Genomic DNA, 10,029 nt, shown 5'->3' on the forward strand with positions numbered 1-10,029 from the left:
GAGACAGTAGATCTAGCTGGTCTGTCATATTATAATAGAGACAGTAGATCTAGCTGGTCTCTGTCATATTATAATAGAGACAGTAGATATAGCTGGTCTGTCATAATATAATAGAGACAGTAGATCTAGCTGGTCTGTCATATATAATAGAGACAGAAGATCTAGCTGGTCTGTCATAATATAAAAGTGACAGTTACCTAGCTGGTCTGTAATAATATAATAGAGACAGTAGATCTAGCTGCTCTGTCATAATATAATAGAGACAGTAGATCGAGCTGGCCTGTCATAATATAATAGAGACAGTATATCTAGCTGGTCTGTCATAATATAATAGAGACAGTCGATCTAGCTGGTCTGTCATATTATAACAGAGACAGTAGATATAGCTGGTCTGTCATAATATAATAGAGAGAGTAGAACTAGCTGGTCTGTCATGATATAATAGAGACAAAAGATCTAGCTGGTCTGTCATAATATAATAGAGACAGTTACCTAGCTGGTCTGTCATAATATAATAGAGACAGTAGATCTAGCTGGTCTGTCATGATATAATAGAGACAAAAGTTCTAGCTGGTCTGTCATAATATAAAAGAGACAGTTACCTAGCTGGTCTGTAATAATATAATAGAGACAGTAGATTTGGCTGGTCTGACATAATATCATAGAGACAGTAGATCTAGCTGGTCTGTCACATTATAATAGAGACAGTTACCTAGCTGGTCTGTCATAATATAATAGAGACAGCAGATCTAGCTGGTCTGTCATAATATAATAGAGACAGTAGATCTAGCTGGTCTGTCATAATACAATAGAGACAGTAGATCTAGCTGGAATGTCATAATATAATAGAGACAGTAGATATAGCTGGTCTGTCATATTATAATAGAGACAGTAGATCTAGCTGGTCTGTCATAATATAATAGAGACAGTAGATCTAGCTGGTCTATCATAATACAATAGAGACAGTAGATCTAGCTGGTCTGTCATAGTAAAATAGAGACAGTAGATCTAGCTGGTCTGTAAAATTTTAATAGAGACAGTATATCTAGCTGGTCTGTCATAATATAATAGAGACAGTAGATCTAGCTGGTCTGTCATAATATAATAGAGACAGTAGATCTAGCTGGTCTGTCATAATATAATAGAGACAGTAGATCTAGCTGGTCTGTCATAATATAATAGAGACAGTAGATCTAGCTGGTCTGTCATAATATAATAGAGACAGTAGATCTAGCTGGTCTGTCATAATATAATAGAGACAGTAGATCTAGCTGGTCTGTCATATTATAATAGAGACAGTAGATCTAGCTAGTCTGTCATATTATAACAGAGACAGTAGATATAGCTGGTCTGTCATAATATAATAGAGAGAGTAGAACTAGCTGGTCTGTCATGATATAATAGAGACAAAAGATCTAGCTGGTCTGTCATAATATAAAAGAGACAGTTACCTAGCTGGTCTGTCATAATATAATAGAGACAGTAGATCTAGCTGGTCTGTCATAATATAATAGAGACAGTAGATCTAGCTGGTCTGTCATAATATAATAGAGACAGTAGATCTAGCTGGTCTGTCATAATATAATAGAGACAGTAGATCTAGCTGGTCTGTCATAGTAAAATAGAGACAGTAGATCTAGCTGGTCTGTCATAATATAATAGAGAGAGTAGAACTAGCTGGTCTGTCATGATATAATAGAGACAAAAGATCTAGCTGGTCTGTCATAATATAAAAGTGACAGTTACCTAGCTGGTCTGTAATAATATAATAGAGACAGTAGATCTAGCTGCTCTGTCATGATATAATAGAGACAAAAGTTCTAGCTGGTCTGTCATAATATAAAAGAGACAGTTACCTAGCTGGTCTGTAATAATATAATAGAGACAGTAGATTTGGCTGGTCTGACATAATATCAATAGAGACAGTAGATCTAGCTGGTCTGTCACATTATAATAGAGACAGTTACCTAGCTGGTCTGTCATAATACAATAGAGACAGTAGAACTAGCTGGTCTGTCATATTATAATAGAGACAGTAGATCTAGCTGGTCTGTCATAATATAATAGAGACAGTAGAACTAGCTGGTCTGTCATGATATAATAGAGACAGTAGATATAGCTGGTCTGTCATATTATAATAGAGACAGTAGATCTAGCTGGTCTGTCATAATATAATAGAGACAGTAGATCTAGCTGGTCTGTCATAATATAACAGAGACAAAGAGACAGTAGATCTAGCTGGTCTATCATAATACAATATAGACAGTAGATCTAGCTGGTCTGTCATATTAAAATAGAGACAGTAGATCTAGCTGGTCTGTAAAATTTTAATAGAGACAGTATATCTAGCTGGTCTGTCATAATATAATAGAGACAGTAGATCTAGCTGGTCTGTCATATTATAATAGAGACAGTAGATCTAGCTGGTCTGTCATAATATAATAGAGACAGCTGGATCTAGCTGGACAGTAGATCTAGCTGGTCATCATATATATAATAGAGACAAAGAGACAGTAGATCTAGCTGGTCTGTCATAATATAATAGAGACAGTAGATCTAGCTGGTCTGTCATAATATAATAGAGACAGTAGATCTAGCTGGTCTGTCATATTATAATAGAGACAGTAGATCTAGCTGGTCTGTCATAATATAATAGAGACAGTAGATCTAGCTGGTCTGTCATAATATAATGGAGAATGTAGATCTACCTGGTCTGTCATAATATAATAGAGACATTAGATCTAGCTGGTCTGTCATAATATAATAGAGACAGTAGATCTAGCTGGTCTGTCATATTATAATAGAGAAAGAAGATCTAGCTGGTCTGTCATAATATAATAGAGACAGTAGATCTAGCTGGTCTGTCAAAATACAATAGAGACAGTAGATCTAGCTGGTCTGTCATAATATAATGGAGAAAGTAGATCTACCTGGTCTGTCATAATATAATAGAGACAGTAGATCTAGCTGGTCTGTCATAATATAATAGAGACAGTAGATCTAGCTGGTCTGTCATAATATAATAGAGACAGTAGATCTAGCTGGTCTGTCATAATATAATAGAGACAGTAGATCTAGCTGGTCTGTCATATTATAATAGAGACAGTAGATCTAGCTGGTCTGTCATAATATAATAGAGACAGTAGATCTAGCTGGTCTGTCATAATATAATAGAGACAGTAGATCTAGCTGGTCTGTCATAGTATAATAGAGACAGTAGATCTAGCTGGTCTGTCATAATATAATAGAGACAGTAGATCTAGCTGGTCTGTCATAATATAATAGAGACAGTAGATCTAGCTGGTCTGTCATAATATAATAGAGACAGTAGATCTAGCTGGTCTGTCATAATATAATAGAGACAGTAGATCTAGCTGGTCTGTCATAATATATAAGAGAGAGTAGATCTAGCTGGTCTGTCATAATATAAAAGAGACAGAGACAGTAGATCCAGCTGGTCTGTCATATTATAATAGAGACAGTAGATCTAGCTGGTCTGTCATAATATAATAGAGACAGTAGATCTAGCTGGTCTGTCATAATATAATTTAGACAGTAGATCTAGCTGGTTTGTCATAATATAATTTAGACAGTAGATCTAGCTGGTCTGTCATAATATAATAGAGACAGTAGATCTAGCTGGTCTGTCATATTATAATAGAGACAGTAGATCTAGCTGGTCTGTCATAATATAATAGAGACAGTAGATCTAGCTGGTCTGTCATAATATAATAGAGACAGTAGATCTAGCTGGTCTGTCATAATATAATAGACACAGTAGATCTAGCTGGTCTGTCATAATATAATAGAGACAGTAGATCTAGCTGGTCTGTCATAATATAATAGAGACAGTAGATCTAGCTGGTCTGTCATAATATAATAGACAGTAGATTTAGCTGTTCTGTCATAAAATAAGACACAGTAGATCTTCCTGGTCTGTCAAAATATAAGAGAAAGTAGATCTAGCAGGTCTGTCATAATATAATAGAGACAGTAGATCTAGCAGGTCTGTCATAATATAATAGAGACAGTAGATCTAGCTGGTCTGTCATAATATAATAGACAGTAGATCTAGCTGGTCTGTCATAATTCAATAGAGACAGTAGATCTAGCTGGTATGTCATAATACAATAGAGACAGTAGATCTAGCTGGTCTGTCATAATATAATAGAGACAGTAGATCTAGCTGGTCTGTCATAATATAATAGAGACAGTAGATCTAGCTGGTCTGTCATAATATAATAGAGACAGTAGATCTAGCTGGTCTGTCATAATATAATAGAGACAGTAGATCTAGCTGGTCTGTCATAATATAATAGAGACAGTAGATCTAGCTGGTCTGTCATAATATAATAGAGACAGTAGATCTAGCTGGTCTGTCATAATATAATAGAGACAGTAGATCTAGCTGGTCTGTCATATATAATAGAGACAGTAGATCTAGCTGGTCTGTCATAATATAATAGAGACAGTAGATCTAGCTGGTCTGTCATAATATAATAGAGACAGTAGATCTAGCTGGTCTGTCATATAATAATAGAGACAGTAGATCTAGCTGGTCTGTCATAATATAATAGAGACAGTAGATCTAGCTGGTCTGTCATAATATAATAGAGACAGTAGATCTAGCTGGTCTGTCATAATATAATGGAGACAGTAGATCTAGCTGGTCTGTCATACTATAATAGAGACAGCAGATCTAGCTGGTCTGTCATAATATAATGGAGATAATATAATAGACAGTCTAGCTGGTCTGTCATAATATAATAGAGACAGTAGATCTAGCTGGTCTGTCATAATATAATAGAGACAGTAGATCTAGCTGGTCTGTCATAATATAATAGAGACAGTAGATCTAGCTGGTCTGTCATAATATAATAGAGACAGTAGATCTAGCTGGTCTGTCATAATATAATAGAGACAGTAGATCTAGCTGGTCTGTCATAATATAATAGAGACAGTAGATCTAGCTGGTCTGTCATAATATAATAGAGACAGTAGATCTAGCTGGTCTGTCATAATATAATAGAGACAGTAGATCTAGCTGGTCTGTCATAATATAATAGAGACAGTAGATCTAGCTGGTCTGTCATAATATAATAGAGACAGTAGATCTAGCTGGTCTGTCATAATATAATAGAGACAGTAGATCTAGCTGGTCTGTCATCTAATAGAGACAGTAGATCTAGCTGGTCTGTCATAATATAATAGAGACAGTAGATCTAGCTGGTCTGTCATAATATAATAGAGACAGTAGATCTAGCTGGTCTGTCATAATATAATAGAGACAGTAGATCTAGCTGGTCTGTCATAATATAATAGAGACAGTAGATCTAGCTGGTCTGTCATAATATAATAGAGACAGTAGATCTAGCTGGTCTGTCATAATATAATAGAGACAGTAGATCTAGCTGGTCTGTCATAATATAATAGAGACAGTAGATCTAGCTGGTCTGTCATAATATATAAGACAGTAGATCTAGCTGGTCTGTCATAATATAATAGAGACAGTAGATCTAGCTGGTCTGTCATAATATAATAGAGACAGTAGATCTAGCTGGTCTGTCATAATATAATAGAGACAGTAGATCTAGCTGGTCTGTCATAATATAATAGAGACAGTAGATCTAGCTGGTCTGTCATAATATAATAGAGACAGTAGATCTAGCTGGTCTGTCATAATATAATAGAGACAGTAGATCTAGCTGGTCTGTCATAATATAATAGAGACAGTAGATCTAGCTGGTCTGTCATAATATAATAGAGACAGTAGATCTAGCTGGTCTGTCATAATATAATAGAGACAGTAGATCTAGCTGGTCTGTCATAATATAATAGAGACAGTAGATCTAGCTGGTCTGTCATAATATAATAGAGACAGTAGATCTAGCTGGTCTGTCATAATATAATAGAGACAGTAGATCTAGCTGGTCTGTCATAATATAATAGAGACAGTAGATCTAGCTGGTCTGTCATAATATAATAGAGACAGTAGAACTAGCTGGTCTGACATAATATAATAGAGACAGTAGATCTAGCTGGTCTGTCATATTATAATAGAGACAGTAGATATAGCTGGTCTGTCATAATATAATATAGAGAGTAGAACTAGCTGGTCTGTCATGATATAATAGAGACAAAAGATCTAGCTGGTCTGTCATAATATAAAAGAGACAGTTACCTAGCTGGTCTGTAATAATATAATAGAGACAGTAGATTTGGCTGGTCTGACATAATATCATAGAGACAGTAGATCTAGCTGGTCTGTCACATTATAATAGAGACAGTTATCTAGCTGGTCTGTCATAATATAATAGAGACAGTAGATCTAGCTGGTCTGTCATAATATAATAGAGACAGTAGATCTAGCTGGTCTGTCATAATATAATAGAGACAGTAGATCTAGCTGGTCTGTCATAATATAATAGAGACAGTAGATATAGCTGGTCTGTCATATTATAATAGAGACAGTAGATCTAGCTGGTCTGTCATAATATAATAGAGACAGTAGATCTAGCTGGTCTGTCATAATATAATAGAGACAAAGAGACAGTAGATCCAGCTGGTCTGTCATAGTAAAATAGAGACAGTAGAGCTAGCTGGTCTGTAAAATTTTAATAGAGACAGTATATCTAGCTGGTCTGTCATAATATAATAGAGACAGTAGATCTAGCTGGTCTGTCAAAATATAATAGAGACAGTAGATCTAGCTGGTCTGTCATAATATAATAGAGACAGTAGATCTAGCTGGTCTGTCATAATATAATAGAGACAGTAGATCTAGCTGGTCTGTCATATTATAATAGAGACAGTAGATCTAGCTGGTCTGTCATATTATAATAGAGACAGTAGATATAGCTGGTCTGTCATGATATAATATAGAGAGTAGAACTAGCTGGTCTGTCTCAATATAATAGAGACAAAAGATCTAGCTGGTCTGTCATAATATAAAAGAGACAGTTACCTAGCTGGTCTGTCATAATATAATAGAGACAGCAGATCTAGCTGGTCTGTCATATTATAATAGAGACAGTAGATCTAGCTGGTCTGTCATATTATAATAGAGACAGTAGATCTAGCTGGTCTGTCATAATATAATAGAGACAGTAGATCTAGCTGGTCTGTCATAATATAATAGAGACAGTAAATCTAGCTGGTCTGTCATAATATAATAGAGACAGTAGATCTAGCTGGTCAGTAGTAATATAATAGAGACAGAAGATCTAGCTGGTCTGTCATAATATAAAAGTGACAGTTACCTAGCTGGTCTGTAATAATATAATAGAGACAGTAGATCTAGCTGCTCTGTCATAATATAATAGAGACAGTAGATCGAGCTGGTCTGTCATAATATAAAAGAGACAGTTACCTAGCTGGTCTGTAATAATATAATAGAGACAGTAGATTTGGCTGGTCTGACATAATATCATAGAGACAGTAGATCTAGCTGGTCTGTCACATTATAATAGAGACAGTTACCTAGCTGGTCTGTCATAATATAATAGAGACAGCAGATCTAGCTGGTCTGTCATAATATAATAGAGACAGTAGATCTAGCTGGTCTGTCATAATATAATAGAGACAGTAGATCTAGCTGGTCTGTCATAATATAATAGAGACAGTAGATCTAGCTGGTCTGTCATATTATAATAGAGACAGTAGATCCAGCTGGTCTGTCATAATATAATAGAGATGGTAGATCTAGCTGGTCTGTCATAATATAATAGAGACAAAGAGACAGTAGATCTAGCTGGTCTGTCATAGCAAAATAGAGACAGTAGATCTAGCTGGTCTGTAAAATTATAATAGAGACAGTAAATCTAGCTGGTCCTTCATAATATAATAGAAACAGTAGATCTAGCTGGTCAGTCATAATATAATAGAGACAGAAGATCTAGCTGGTCTGTCAAAATACAATAGAGACAGTAGATCTAGCTGGTCTGTCATAATATAATAGAGACAGTCTGTCATAATATAATAGAGACAGTATATCTAGCTGGTCTGTCATAATATAATAGAGACAGTCGATCTAGCTGGTCTGTCATATTATAATAGAGACAGTAGATCTAGCTAGTCTGTCATATTATAACAGAGACAGTAGATATAGCTGGTCTGTCATAATATAATAGAGAGAGTAGAACTAGCTGGTCTGTCATGATATAATAGAGACAAAAGATCTAGCTGGTCTGTCATAATATAAAAGTGACAGTTACCTAGCTGGTCTGTAATAATATAATAGAGACAGTAGATCTAGCTGCTCTGTCATAATATAATAGAGACAGCAGATCTAGCTGGCCTGTCATAATATAATAGAGACAGTAGATCTAGCTGGTCTATCATAATACAATAGAGACAGTAGATCTAGCTGGTCTGTCATAGTAAAATAGAGACAGTAGATCTAGCTGGTCTGTCATAATATAATAGAGAGAGTAGAACTAGCTGGTCTGTCATGATATAATAGAGACAAAAGATCTAGCTGGTCTGTCATAATATAAAAGTGACAGTTACCTAGCTGGTCTGTAATAATATAATAGAGACAGTAGATCTAGCTGCTCTGTCATGATATAATAGAGACAAAAGTTCTAGCTGGTCTGTCATAATATAAAAGAGACAGTTACCTAGCTGGTCTGTAATAATATAATAGAGACAGTAGATTTGGCTGGTCTGACATAATATCATAGAGACAGTAGATCTAGCTGGTCTGTCACATTATAATAGAGACAGTTACCTAGCTGGTCTGTCATAATATAATAGAGACAGCAGATCTAGCTGGTCTGTCATAATATAATAGAGACAGTAGATCTAGCTGGTCTGTCATAATACAATAGAGACAGTAGATCTAGCTGGAATGTCATAATATAATAGAGACAGTAGATATAGCTGGTCTGTCATATTATAATAGAGACAGTAGATCTAGCTGGTCTGTCATAATATAATAGAGACAGTAGATCTAGCTGGTCTGTCATAATATAATAGAGACAAAGAGACAGTAGATCCAGCTGGTCTGTCATAGTAAAATAGAGACAGTAGAGCTAGCTGGTCTGTAAAATTTTAATAGAGACAGTATATCTAGCTGGTCTGTCATAATATAATAGAGACAGTAGATCTAGCTGGTCTGTCAAAATACAATAGAGACAGTAGATCGAGCTGGTCTGTCATAATATAATAGAGACAGTATATCTAGCTGGTCTGTCATAATATAATAGAGACAGTAGATCTAGCTGGTCTGTCATAATATAATAGAGACAGTAGATCTAGCTGGTCTGTCATAGTAAAATGTTTGTTACAACTTGGGGAAGCTCAAGGGAGACGGTGTGGCCACATTACCATAACGCTGTTTATATAACAGCCTCAGATATGAGGTTTACATCTAATTGTTGCATAAGATGAATGAGTGAGTATGATACTGTTTACACAATTTTAGAATGCGATTTTGTACTGTTTAATGAAGGAAAACTCAGAAAGGGAATTGGAGTTAGGGTCAGGCATCCTGGAACAGCCCTTTTCTGCAATTCTGAATAAAACCCAACTTTGAGAAATGATCACCAGACCATGTTTCTCTCAATAATGGGAGTACAAAGGTTGCAGACCATTGCTGAATCTTTTAACCATACCACGTGGTTAAACTCTTAGACTATCGATACCGACAGAATAAGAACAAGTCTTTAGTATTAATTACTAGTCTGCAGCTTGGAATTCGGTATCATTGAACGCGAAGAACGACAACTGCCGGAACATCCATTCTACAACAACATGAATGAATGTCGCTCTGAACTATCCCCTCTAACCAGAGACAGAGAGACGGACAAAACTCTCGAACAGAAACAAACTTTTCAACAAAGACCCCGACGACACACTGAGCGTAAATATATATATTGATTGCTATTGTTCCCGAATGGGTGAGCGTTCATGTGCAAAGGATTAGCATTTCAATTGTCATAAGTATCAACTTTGTAGCGTCTCATCTCAGTTGACCCCTACTTCTCCTCAGGACTGAGGGGTAGCACAGGACTGAGATGTAGCTCAGGA

The sequence above is a fragment of the Oncorhynchus tshawytscha genome, linkage group LG03 (assembly GCF_018296145.1).
Source record: "Oncorhynchus tshawytscha isolate Ot180627B linkage group LG03, Otsh_v2.0, whole genome shotgun sequence".
NCBI classification, from domain to species: domain Eukaryota; kingdom Metazoa; phylum Chordata; class Actinopteri; order Salmoniformes; family Salmonidae; genus Oncorhynchus; species Oncorhynchus tshawytscha.